The sequence below is a fragment of the Cynocephalus volans genome, chromosome X (assembly GCF_027409185.1).
Source record: "Cynocephalus volans isolate mCynVol1 chromosome X, mCynVol1.pri, whole genome shotgun sequence".
In the NCBI taxonomy this organism is placed as follows: Eukaryota; Metazoa; Chordata; class Mammalia; order Dermoptera; family Cynocephalidae; genus Cynocephalus; species Cynocephalus volans.
This window is the reverse complement of record NC_084478.1, coordinates 123,025,134-123,039,563: the sequence shown is the minus strand read 5'-3', so window position 1 is coordinate 123,039,563 and position 14,430 is coordinate 123,025,134.

Here is a 14,430-nt window from a genome sequence, read left to right as displayed (position 1 = left end):
TAACTGTGTGGAGAAACATCAAATTTTAAAAAGGTTGGCATTCTGTTACACTAAAATTGGTTATTTTGAAAGAAATCCCAGATTTTGTGAGTTCCTAAATATATTTCTCCTGCTTGACTTTTAAAGTTCTTCCAGATCCACCTTTTCTTACCATAACTTTCAGAGCTAAACAAAAGAGCCAGATGGAGAGCAGTGAATGTGAGATCAATCATTCATTTATTCATTGAACAAATATTTATCAACTCCCTACCATGTACAAGACTACAATGGTGAGCAAAAGAGACATAGTCCTTGCCTATGTGAAACTTACCACTTATGGGGAGAGCGGATAATAAATTAGAAAGAGAGAGAAAGAGAAAGAGAGAGAGAGAGGATATCAGCTGGTGATAATAAGTGTATAAAGAAATAAAGATTCATAAGGATTAGAAGATCAAAAGTAATAGGGCAGAGATACGGCTATTTTAGATAACAAGGTTCCTTTGAAAAGATGATAGGTGAGAAAAACGTAAAGGTAAAGAATGAGTAATGTCACTCTCAGTCGGAAGAGGAACAGGGTCAAAATCTCAGAATAGAGGAAGAACTTGAACCTAGCAACAGCAAAGAAACCAGAGTGACTTGAATGGAGTGGGCCGGGGGGAGCCTTGTAAAAGATGAAGTCAGAGAAGTAGCAGGGATCCAGATCATGTGGAATCTTGTAGGTCATAGCAAAGTCTTTGGACATTATTCTAGGTATGAAAAAAAGTCATTTGAGAGTAATTAAGCAAAGAAATTACATAATTTAACTTGTATATTTTTATGATGTGTCTTAGCTCAGGCTGTCATAACAAAATACAATAGACTGACTTTTTTAAAAAACAGGAATTTATTTCTCACAGTTTTGGAGACTAGAACTCCAAGATCAAGGTGCGAGCATGGTCAGTGTTTGGTGAATGCTCTCTTCTCAGGTCGCAGACATTTACCTTCTCTCTCTGTCCTCACATAGCCTTTCCTCAGTGCATGCAGTAGACAGAAAGAGATGAAATAAGCTCTCTGGTGTCTCTTGTAAGAGCACTAATCCTATTACCAGAGGCCCACACTCATGACCTCATCTAAACCTAATTACTTCCCAAAGGCCCCATCTCCAAATACTATCACATTGGGGGGTAGGACTTTAAAATATGAATCTGGAGTGAGGGGACACAATTCAGTACATAACAGAAAGTTTGATCAGAATATTGTGTGTAGAATAGGCTATCAGGTGAGAAGAGTGGAAATAGGAAAACTAGCCAGAAATTAATTGTAAGAATCCAGATGAGAGATGATAGTAGCTTGCGCAAGGGTAGTAGTGTTGGAAGTGGTGAAAAGTGTTAATATTCTGGGCACGTTTTAAAGGTAGAGCCCACAGGAATTGCTAATACACTATATGTATGTTATAAGAGGAAATAGTCAAGAATGACTCCAAAGATTCTGGCCTGAACAACTTCAATGGGAAACTGGGAAAAGAGCAGTTTTGGGGTGGAAAGGAGTAGATTCAGGAGCTCAATGTTGAACATGTTAGGTTTGAGCTGCCAAGTAAGCAGTGGAATATACCAGTCTGCAGCTTATGGAACAGGTCTATGATGGAGATGTAAATTTAGGAACCAATAGTATGTAGATAATATCTAAGGCCAAGGGATCTCCTATGGAACAAATGTAGATAAAGAAGAAGATAGGTATAAAGACAGAGTCCTGGAGCACTCTAACATTTAGGGGATGGGAATAGAGAAGGAGAATCCAGAAAATAAGACTGAGAAGGAATAGCTAGCGGGGTGTCAGGAAAAAGCAAACAAACAACAACAACAAAAACAACAAACAAACAAAAAACAGGATAACGTAGTTTACTGGAGGCCAGGTGAAGGAAGGGTATCAACTTGAAAGGAGTGATCACCTGTGCCAATGCTGCTGAGAAGTCAAGTAAACGCCAAAAATTGACCATGGGATTTGAAAACATAAGCATAATGCCCTTTATTAACAGTTGTCTGGATGTGAATGAACTGAGCAGTAGCCACCTTCAGAGAGAATTTAAGTGAAAATAGGCTAAAAAGTAGAGTAGATAAAATAGAGAATTTTATCCTGACAATAAGTTTTGGAACATTAAACATTAACACTGCAAGTTTGTCTCAAAAGCCTTCTCTGGAGGTCTATAAAACACGATGGGGTAATGATTTATGGCTGCTGGGGGAGAATTATTCAAAGGTAATCCTGCAGGGAGCTGTATGCTAGATTGTCTACAGATCATTTTGAGCTTTCAGGAAGCTTTGCTATCCTTTGTGCAAACCAATGGTTTTTACAGAGCTGCCAATAAAGACTCTAGTTCACTTTTATAGATTTATTTGTGCATGGAAATGTTCGTGAAGTGTATCTCAGGTTTTAAAAAAAAACAGGGAGGTTTAGAGTTAGAAAGAAATAAGAGATTGGCAGTGGTGTTCAGAGAAAGAAGAGAATTAATGAAAATGCTGGAGAGTCTATTTCTGGTAATTGCTCATAATAAGAAGCTGCCAAGTGTGGAGTGACTACTTTTGACACCTACATGTATTTTTTTGGCCTAGCTATGATAATAGAGTTGACAAAATTTTTTATTGGAAAAAAAAAAATCTGTTATACTTGACTAAATATTAGTCAAATCCGTTGTTTGGGGTCAATGTAACATAGTTAGGGTTAGACACAAAACCAGATTCCTTTACTCATATATCAAGGATGAAAGAAACTTCAGGTCATAAAATCACAGAATGTATTTACAGTTGAGTGTCTTCTTACTGGGAAGTAAAGCACCAGAGGAATAACTCAAATAAAACTTGTTTAAGTAAATGTCCATCATTTTCTAAAAATGTGAGTGTTATTTTTGCTGGCAAAATGAATTTCCCTTAAGTGAAAATTTTCTGTGCTGATTGTATCTTCCCCCCAAGCATAAGTTTTTTCCACAAAAATGTTCTGTCACATCCATCTGCTTTTGTAAACAAAATAAAACCTTACTGAGTTTTATTTAATGTGAGACATTCAGGATTTATGTGTATCTCCTATGAAATCTTATGTTTGGCTAGATTATTCACCAAATAAGAAATGTAAGTGACTAACAAAGACATGTTAAAAAAAAAAAAGTTAAACATCACTACACATTTATTAGAATGACTGAGATACAAAAACTGACAGCACCAAATGCTAGCAGGGATATGAAGCAACAAGGATTTGTATTCATTACTGGTGGGAATCCAAAAATGGTACAGCCATTTGGTAGTTTCTTACAAAACTAAACATGGTTTTATCATATGATCCAGCAATATGTGTTCACCTCCAGGGGAGGTGAGGGGATATATGGGAACTCTGTATTTTCCACTCAATTTTTCTGTAAACCTAAAACTGTTCTAAAAATAGTCTATTATTTTTAAAACCTCACAAACTTCTAAAACTGATTCAGTAAAAAATAGAAAATTTGAATAGATATATACCAAGAGATAAAATTATTAATTAAAAAACCTTTGCACAAAGAAAAGTTCAGGTTCAATAGCTTCACTGATGAATTCTACCAAATATTTAAAGAACTAACACCAATCCTTCACAAGTCCTTTCAAAAATAGAAGAGAACATTTCCCACCTCAATTTATAAGGCCCTAATATCAAAACTAGACAAAGGTATGCCAAGAAAATAAATTACTGAGCAGTATCTGTCATAAATGTATGCACAAACATCCTCAATAAAATTAGAGCAAAGCAAATGCAGCTACATGTAAATGGAGTTGTGTTTTTAACTTCAAATTCCAATTTTCACTGTTGCTATATAGAAATGCAATTGAGTACTATATATTAACCTTGTATCCTACAACCTTGCTATAATTCCTTATTAGTTCCAGGAGTTTTTGTTGATTCTTTTCTTTGGGATTTTCTACATGGACAATCATGTCATCTATGAACAAAAAACATTTTATTTATTTCTTCAGAATCTGTATACATTTTATTTCTTTTTCTTGTCTTGTTGCATTAGCAAGGACTTCCAGTACAATGTGGAATAAGTGATGAGATGTGAAAACCCTGCTTTGTTTCTGATCTTAGAAGGAAAGCATCATTTCTGACCATTAAAAATGATGTTAGCTGTGGATTTTCTGTAGATGTTCTTTACCAAATTGAGAAAATTTTCTGTAGATGCTCTTTACCAAATTGAGAAAATTCCCCTCTATTCCTAATTTGCTGAGAATTTTTATCATGAATGGGTGTTGGATTTTATCAAATGCTTTTCTACATCTATTTATAAAATCATACTACTTTTCTTCTCTAGCCTGTTGATGTGATGGATTACAATAATTGATTTTCAAATATTGAACCAGCCTTGCATATCTGGGATAAATTCTATTTGGTCATGGTGTATAATTATTTTTGTACATCATTTGATCTGATATGCTAATAATTTGTTGAGTATTTTCACATTTATGTCCATGAGAGACATTGATATGTAGTTTTTCTTTCTTGTAATATCTGGTTTTGGCATTAGGGTAATGCTGGCCTAATAGAATGAGTTAGAAAACATTCCCTCTGCTTCTATGTTCTGGAAGAGATTTCTGCTTTTATTTGTATTATTTCTTTTCTTTGGCTTACTTAGATTTAATTTGCTCTTATTTTTCCGGTTTCCTAAAATGGAAGCTTAGATTACTAATTTTAAATCTTTCTTCTTTTCTCATATATGCATTCAATGCTATAAATTTCCTCCTAAGTAATGCTTTCACTACATCCCAGAAATTTGAAAAGTTCTATTTTTCATTTTCATTTAGTTCAAAACATTTTTAAATTTCTCTTGAGACTTATTTGACCAATGTATTATATAGAAGTATGTTGTTTAATCTTCAGGTTTGGAGTTTTCCAACTATCTTACTGTTATTGATTTCTTGATTAATTCTATTTTCCTCTAAGAGCATACTTTGTCTAATTTGTATTTTTTAAAATGTATTAAGTTGTGTTTTATTGCCCAAAATTTTGTTTTATCTTGGTGAAAGTTCTGTGTAAAATTGAGAAGAACATGCATTCTGCTGCTGTTGAATGAAGTACTCCATAAATATCAATGACATCCAGTTGATTGATAGTGTTGTTCAATTCAATTATGTCCTTAACTGATTTTCTGCTTGCTGGATATGTCAATTACTGATAAAGGGATGTTGAAGTCTCCAACTATAATACTGGATTCATTTCTTTCTCCTTGAAGTTTTATTACTTTTTACCTCACACACTTAACACAGTTGTTAGGCACATACATATTCAGGATTGTTATGTCTTCTTGGAAAAATGACCCCTTTGTTATTATTACCCACTTTATCCCTGATACTTTTCCTTGTTTTGAAGTCTGCTTTGCCTGAATATAACATATAATATTAATATAGCTAGTCTAGCTTTTTGGTTTCTTTTTTTTTTTTTTTTTTGTGGCAGTTGGACTGCACAGGGATTCAAACCCTTGACCTTGGTGTTTTAAAACTGTGCTCTAACCAACTGAATCCCTTTACTTTTTCTCTGGGTTTTTATCTTTAATTGGGGTTTCTTGTAGATAATACATAATTGGGCCTTTTTTTATATATCCACTAAGACAGTTTCTGTCTTTTAATTTGTGTATTAAAACCATTGACTTTTAAAATGATTATTAATATAGTTGAATTATTATCTACTGTATTTGTTACTGTTTCTATTTGTTGATCTTGTTCTATTGTTTCTTTTCCTTCTACTCTTTTTTTTTGTCTTGCACTCTTTTTCTGCCTTCTCTGCTTTTTAAAATTTATTTAATGTTTAGATAGAAAATTATCTTCTCAACATGCAAGTGAAGGAAAACATCACAGATTGAATTTAAAGTCAATTAATAAGGAATAATTTCACACAAAAAGATTAACACCCTTAATACATAAAGAACACTTAAAAATCAGTTAGAAAAATCTTAACAGAAATTTGTTAAAGGACATGAGCAGACAAGTCACACACCCAAAAGAAACACAAGTGACTAATAAATACATTCTAAGATGTTCATAGAAATGGAAATTAAAACAGAAAAATTACATTTTTCATTTCTCAAACTTAAAAAGTATGATAGTGTATAAAACTGGTGCTATGAGAGAAACAATGTCAAAATCTTCTAGTATAAGTACAAATTGGTAAACCTTTCTGAAGAACAGATTGGATTCAGAAATAGAAGTCTTTAAAATGTTCATACTCTTTCAAACAATTATCCTACTTTTTGAAACTATAAGCAAATAATCAAAGAAAATATATATTTTTTTAAGTGGAAGGCAGTTATATGAATTTTAAAAATTGGGAATAAAGTGAATGTCCTATAATATGACAATGGCTAAATAAATTATGGACCTCCATAAAATTTAATGTAATGCAGTTATTAAAATCATAATTTTGAAGAGTATTTAAGACAAATTTTCAAGATGTAATATTAAGCAAAAAATCAGGAAGAAAAACTGCACTAAAAATAACTAGGTATGTTTAAACTCCAGATATACCTCCAAAAAAATAACTGAAAAATATTTTTTAATATTTTTTTTTTGCTGAAAGGCGAATTTATTTAATGTAAATGCATACATTAATAAAAAAGAAAGATCTCAGATCATCAATCACCTTTACACCGCAGGAAACTAGAAAATGAAGAGCAAACTAAGTCCAAACATGGCAAATGGAGTACATAATAAAAATCAGAGCATAGATAAAAGAAATAGAAAATAGAAAAGAAAGAGAAAATCAATGAAACCAAAAGTTGGCACTTCGACAAGATCCACAAAACTGACAAACCTTTACCAAGATTGACTAAAAAAAAAACCAGAGAAGACACAAATAACTAAAATCAGAAATGAAAGAAAGGTCATTACAACCAGGTTTACAGACATCAAAAGGGTTATAAGAGAATACTATGAATAATTGTTGGTCAACAATTTAGATTGTGTAGATGGAATGAATAAGTTCCTAGAAACATGCCATCTACCAGGACTGAATTATGAAACAAAAGAGAGTTTGAACAGACTAGCTAGTAAGATGAGTGATTATTGTTGTTTGAATTCCTGTTGCAGCATACCCTTGAAGATTTCTTGCAGGGCTGGTCGTGTGATGGTGAACTCCCACAGTTTTTGTTTGTCTGGAAAATACTCTATTTTTCCCTCATTTCTGAAGGATAGTCTTGCTGGGTACAGTATTCTTGGCTGGCAGTTTTTTTCTTTCAGTATTTTGAATATATCATCCCATATTCTTCTGGCCTGTAGAGTTTCTGTTGAGAAGTTCGCTGTTAGTCTGATAGGGGCTCCCTTATAGGTGACTTGACACTTTTCCCTTGCTTCTTTTAAGATTCTCTCTTTGTCTTTGAGCTTTGTCAGTTTGACTATAATGTATCTTGGAGAGGATCTTTTTGGGTTGAATCTGTTTGGGGATCTTTGAGCCTCCTAGATCTGAAGGTCCATGTCTCTCCCTATACCTGGGAAGTTTTCAGTTATTATTTCATTGAATAGGTTTTTCATGCCTTTTCCATTCTCCTCCCCTTCTGGAATACCCATGATTCAAATGTTTGTGCACTTAAGGTTGTCTGCTAGCTGTCTTAGATTTTCTTCAGTTTTTAAAATTCTTTTTTCCTTTTTTTTTTTTTTTTTCTCTGTCTGCCTGGGTTATTTTGAAAAGGCTGTCTTCAAGATCAGAAATTCTTTTTTCTGCTTGTTCTAGCATGCTGCTTAAGCTCTTGGTTGTGTTTTTTATTTCACTGAGTGAATCTTTCAGTTCAATGTGTTCTGCTACTTTCTTTTCTTAGGGTATTAATCTCTTATAAATTTCCTCCTTCATACCCTGGATTTTTTTTCTCAATTCATTGTTATCAAACTGAGTCTTCTCTTATCTCAGTGAGTTTCCTTAAGATTGTTGTTCAGAATTCCTTTTTAGTCATTTCAAGGGTTTCCTGCTCTATAGGGTCTGGTATTTGAGCATTACTGTATTCTTTTGGTGGTGTCATATTTTCTTGGATTTTTGTATTTCTAGTATCTCTATGTTGATGCCTGGACATCTGGTAGATCAGTTGCTTCTTCTGTTACTCTGGAGTGGGCTCTGAGAGAGACATCCTCTTCTGTTTCCAGTCTCTGCTGGTGACACTACTTGTGTCAAGGCAGTCAAGTGTCTGGCAGGTTGCCTGCACAGTGGCTGTGACTACTGCTGTGGTGTCAATCTGCTTTTGCAGCAGCCATGGCTGTGGCTGTGGCAGTGGGGGGCCACCCACACAAAAATGGTGTTTTTATCATGCTCCTTGCCTGCTTCCAGGCAGAGGCTGCTGCCCTCGGCTCCTGCCTAGGCCTCCTGGATGTGCTCTGCTGCTTTCCTGCTTCTGGGCAGAGGGGGCAGCTGCCATCAGCTCCTGCATAGGCCCCCCAGGCCTGCTCTGCTGTAACTTTTTCTAGTTCTGTTTGAGCATTTTTTATGGTTCCCTTTTTTTTTTCTATCTTAGCATATCGATTGTACATTGTAATGGTAAATTTTATGTATCAATTTGACTGAGGTTCCCAGATTAAACATTATTTCTGGGTGTGTCTCTAGATGAGATGAACATTCTAATCGGTGAACTCAGTAAATTAGATTGCCGTACCCAATGTGAGTAAGCATCATCCAATCCATTGATGGCCTGAATAGAACAAGAAGGCAGAAAAAGGAGGAATTTGCTTGTTTTGCTTCCTGCCTGCCTGCCTGAGCTTGAACACTGGTTTTCTCTTGGTCTTGAACTGGGGTTTTTACTATTGGCTCCCCTGGTTCTCAGACCTTAGGGCTTAGACTGGAATTACACCACCAGCTTTTCTGAGTCTCCAGCTTGCAGACAGCAGACCATGAAACTTCAACCTCCATTATCATGTGATCTTGTTTTTCCTATTCATTCTTTTCTGTGGAGAATTCTGATACGTACTTCTTAAAAAAAAGAAAACCAAAACTTTTTTTTTAATGGTTGCCCTTGAGTTTGCAATATACATTTGCAACAAATCCAAGTCCACTATCAGATAACACATACCACTTTATGGATGTGAGAGCATCTTATAAATGAACATTCCCAATTTCTACCTCCTGTCCCTTATAACATTGCTGAAATTCATTTCACTTATTTATAAGCTATAAACACCTAATACATTGTTGCTACTGTTATTTTGAATGAATTTTGTCTGCTACACCAATTAAGAATAAAATAATGAAATATTTTATTTTAACGTTCATTTATTCCTTCTTCATTGCTCTTCCTTTCTTTGCGTTGATCCTAGTTTTCAACCTATATCACTTGTTTCTGAAGAACTTCTTTTAATATTTTTTTGTAAAGCAGATCTACTGGTGTTGAATTCCCTCAACTCTTGTTTGTCAGATAAAGTCTTTATTTCTCCTGCACTTTTAAGTATTTCACTTCACTCTCTTCTTGTTTGCATGGTTTCCAGTGAGAAGCTTTGATGTAATTCTTGATCCTCTATAGGCAAGATGTTCCTTTTTCTATGGCTTCCTTCAAAATTTTACCTTTGTCTTTGAATCTCTGCAGTTTAAATATAATATGTCTAGATACAGTTTGTTGTTGTTGTTGTTGTTGTTGTTATTTATCCTGCTTGGTGTTAACTGAGTTTCCTGGATCTGTGTGTTACAGGGCACATTCAGCTATGGCTGAGGCTCCCCAAAATTTGATACCAAACTCACAGGTCCAGCTGCCTTCCCCCAGAGAAAAAAACAAACAAATTCAAATGTTGGTGAAAATGGAAGTCAGCTTTTATTCAGGAATACCAGTGACCTGAGGAGAGATGTCAGGCTAACTCATCTCTCCAGTAAACCTGAAGGAGAATGGCCAGGCTTAAAGCCATCTCAAAGACTCAGGTTTACTGAGGGAGTTTTATAAAGGGCTATGAGGAATGGAATGTGGGAAGTGAAAAGCAGGACGGAGGTGCATGTGAACAGGAAGGGCTTCGTGCATGGTCTCAGGTGCAAAGTCTCACCAAGGCTCGGTCTGTTTCTGCTCCTGTCCTTATCTCAGGGTATGGATAGTATGGGTAAGTCTGCAGCTTCAGGCTGCCTGGAAAACAACTTTACATTCATGTAAATCATGTTGTCTTGCTTCGTAACCAAGTTTCAAAATATCAAATAACCATAGGAAAAGAGGGAGCTCAACAAAATGCATGCCCAGAAAAAAAAAAAAAAAAAAAACTGTGTCTTTTGAAAATCTTTTAGAGCCTGTGTGGTTTTAGGTCCCAACATGGCTTCCGTCCTGCTCACTCCAACATGTGGTTTTGGTGTCTATAATTAAATTAGGAAATCTCAGTTATTATTGCTTCAAATACTTCTTTGGTTCCTTTATCTCCTTCTTCTTCTAATATCTCATTGCACTTATGCTACACCTTTTATAATTGTCCCATAGTAATTGGATATTCTGTTCTTCTGTTCCACCTTTTTTATTCATTTTCTTTCTCTTTGCATTTCAGTTTTGTAAGTTTCTATGGACATTTCTTCAAGCTCACCAATATTTTTCTTGGCCATGCCCAGGCTATTGATGAGACCATTAAAGGCATTCTTTACTTCAGTTATGGTATTTTTTATTTCTACCATGTCCCTTTGATTATTTCTTAGAATTTTCATCTCTCTGCTTGCATCACCCATCTGTTCTCACATGTTGTCTACTTTTTCCATTAGAACCCTTAACATATTCATAGTTGTTTCATTTTTTTTTTATTGAATTGTAATTGATTGTACATATTTTGGGGATTCAATGTTGACATATGTTGATCAAATCAATATTACTAGTATGTATATTGTTAAAAATTGTATTTATTCTTTATGCCCCTTGTCCAATCTCTCCCTATCCCTCTCTCCCTCCCCACTCCCACCACTGATAACTCTAGATTTCTTCTCTCCCTCTGAAAGAGTAATGGTTACTCTGTTGATTTGTTGTCTAAATGATCTGTCCAATGCTGAGAGGTGTGTTCAGGTCCCCCAATATTATCATAGAGCAGATGCTTCTTCTGCCACTCTGGAATGGGCTTTGTGGAGAAAGACATCCTCTTCTTTTCTTTGGTCTCAGCTGGTGACTCTTCTTGTGTCGATGCACTCCAGTGGCTGGTGGACCGTCTGTGTGGTGGTTGTGACATGTAGCCACTTTCACGGCAGCCATGTTTACTGTGATAGCTGTGGTGGGCAACCCACATGGATGTGATGTTTTGGGCATGCTCCTTGGTGCTGGTGGCATGCCTGGTTGTCAGTGGGGGATCCAGTCCCCGCCTCGATGCCCCGGGCCCCTGGGCGGGCCTTGAGAAGCTGGCAGTGTTCATAGTTGTTTTATATTCCTGATATGATAACTCCCACATCTCTACCATATCTAAGTCTGGTTATAATGCTAGCTCTATCTCTTCAAATTGTATTTTTTGTCTTTTAGCATGACTTGTAATTTTTTACTGAATGCCGGACATGATGTACTGGGTAAAAGGAACCGAGGTAAATAGGCCTTTAGTGTGATGTTTTATATTTATCTGGTTAGAAGCTAGGCTGCATTTTCTGTTTGCCGTATCTGTATATGTCAGAGACTGAAATTTCCTCTGATGCCCTTATTTTTGTCTCCCCATTGTCTTTGATTTCCATAGAGACTTCTTAAATGTCTGAAATGTGTGGTTCTTCCCATTATATTCTCCTGTTATTATGCAGGAGCCCTATTGATATAGTGGTATGGTGTGGGCAAAGGGGAAGAATTCTACAGTTTTATGACTAGGTCTCAGTCTTTTAGTAAACCTGTACCCCTGGGCTTGACCTATACAATTGCTTCTCAGTTTTTTTTCCTTTAGGTGAAACATGAGGCTAGAGGAGACTAGGATTGGTATTTTCCTTCCTCAAGACAAAAGTCTAGACAGAAGGAGCTGAAGTTGGTTATTCCCCTTTCCCCAGGTTGATTATATTCCGGTAAAACCCTAGTATGTTAAGCTCTGTAATTAGTTTCCCTTGAGGGCAGGTCTTGTTAGGAAGAACAGAATAATCTGGGCATATTTCAGCATGGTTACTTTTCCTGTCCCCCTGCTAGAACTATGACAGGATTTTTATCCAATCTTCATTGTGAAAACCTGGAAAGGTTTCTGTAGGTAAAACTCACAAAATGTGAGGGCACCCCAACAAGACTGGAACCCCTATTGAGTTTTTAACTCTCAAATTTGTCTTGTCCAAACTCAGCCTCTAGCAATTCACCAATTACAGTCTTTTTTTTTCTACCCAGGTACCTCTTCCAGTGGAGATTTCTGCCCTCAGCTTCTACTCCAATAAGCCATGATTCTCTATGTCCATCTGTCTGTCTTTCCAATTTATAGGGTGGGGGCAACAATTTGGCCTATGATCTCAATTCATTGAAGAACCTAAGAAGAGTGGTTGATTTGCAGTTTGTTCAGCTTTCGACTTATTGTGAAATGAGAGTGATGACTTCCAAACTTTTAACTGGACCAGAAACCAAAAGGAGCAATTTTTATTTTTTAGAAACTTCTACATTTTTTCCTGGAAATCTACCCTGATGGCATAAAATTGTACACAGTATTCTATTATAATCCTTTTTATTGCTGTAAGGTCAATAGTAATGCCCCCTCTTTCGTTTTGATTTTTTAAAATAAATTTTATTTAAGATATATGACAATATTATAAGATACATATATATATAGTAAAATAATTACTATAGTGAAACAAATTAACATATCCATCATCTCACATAGTTACCTTTTTTGATTCTTCTCTCAATAATTTTTTTTTAATTCTAACTTCTCAATATTCATTGTAGTTGATTTTCGTGACCCTTTACCCATTCCTCTTTCCCCTCCTCCCTCTCTCCCATCTACATCGTATCTGTTCACTTGTCTTAACAAGTTCAAGGAACTGTCGTGATTGCTGTGTCTTCTTCCCCCCTACCCTTTATTTGTTTGTGTGTTTATTTATTTATTTATTTATTTTTAGCTCCTTAGTGCCTGACTTATTTCATTTAATATAATTCTCTCTAAGTCCATCCATGTTGTTGTGAATGGCAGTATTTCATTCGTTTTTATAGCAGAGTAGAATTCCATTGTGTAGATGTACCACAGTTTCCTTATCCACTCATCTGATGGTGGACATTTGGGCTGGTTCCAACTCGGCTATTGTAAACAGTGCTGCCATAAACATGGGAGTATACTTTCAGGGATCATTTCTGTAGTTCGTTTCAATAACTTTTATTTGATTAATCTAGATAGGAGTTTGTCAATTTTGCTCATCTTTTTGAAGAACAAACTTCTGGTTTCCTTGATTATCTCTATTGTTTTTCTACTTAATATTTCATTAATTTTTTCCCTAGTCTTTACTGTTTTTTCATTTTGCTTTCTTTGTGTTTACTCTGTTCTCATTTTTCCAGTGCTGTAGATGAAAGGTACAGTTATGGATTAGAAATCCTTTTTGTATCGGTGTTTACAGTTATAAATTTCCCTGTAAACATAGCCTCACCTACAACCCATAAGTCTTTTTTTCTTTTTTTATTAAATCACAATTGATTATACATATTTTGGGGGTTCAGTGTTAACATATGTTGATCAAATCAATATTATTAGCATATATATTATTACAAGTCATACTTATTCTTTATGCCACTGTCCAATCTCTCCCCATCTCCCTCTCCCTCCCCCCTCCCACCACTGATAACCCTGGATTTCTTCTCTCCCTCTGAAAGAGTAATGGTTACTCTGTTGATTTGTTGCCTAGATGATCTGTCCAGTGCTGAGAGAGGTGCGTTCAGGTCCCCCACTACAATAAATAGAACAGGTGCTTCTTCTATCACTCTGGAATGGGCTTTGTGGAGAGAAACATCCTCTTCTTTGGTCTCCACTGGTGACTCTCCTTGTGACAATGCACTCGAGTGGCTGGCAGGCCATCTGCAGAGTGGTCGTGATGTCTAGCCACTTTTGCCACAGCTGTGGTAATTGTGGTGGCTGTAGTGGGCCACCCACATGGAAGTGGTGTTTTTGGCATGCTCCTTGCCTGGTTGCAGGAGGAGGGGTTGGTCCCCAACTCAATGCTTCAGGATCCTAGGTGGACCTCATGGCAGCAGCAGCATGCCTGGATGTGAGAGGAAAGGTCAGTCCCTGGCTCAATGCCTCAGGACCCTGGGTGGGCCCCTTGGCAGCAGTGAAATGTCTGGTTGAGAGAGGAGGGGCTGGTCCACAGCTCCATCTGTTTTTACATTCTAGTTGTTGTTGCAGATCAGCTGGGTGGGAGAGGGAGAGGGGAAGGGGGAAGGAAACAGGATAGGAGAAGGAGGAAGGAAGGGACATGGCTGATGCCCATGGCAGCCCCCTCTTTCCTGCAGGGTAGACCAGGGGGCTTCCAGTGGTGGCTTGGTCATTGCTGGGCTGAATGCAGATGTCAGGGAGGTGCAGCTGAAGCCCTCAGCCCTCCACTGCCCTGGCTTGG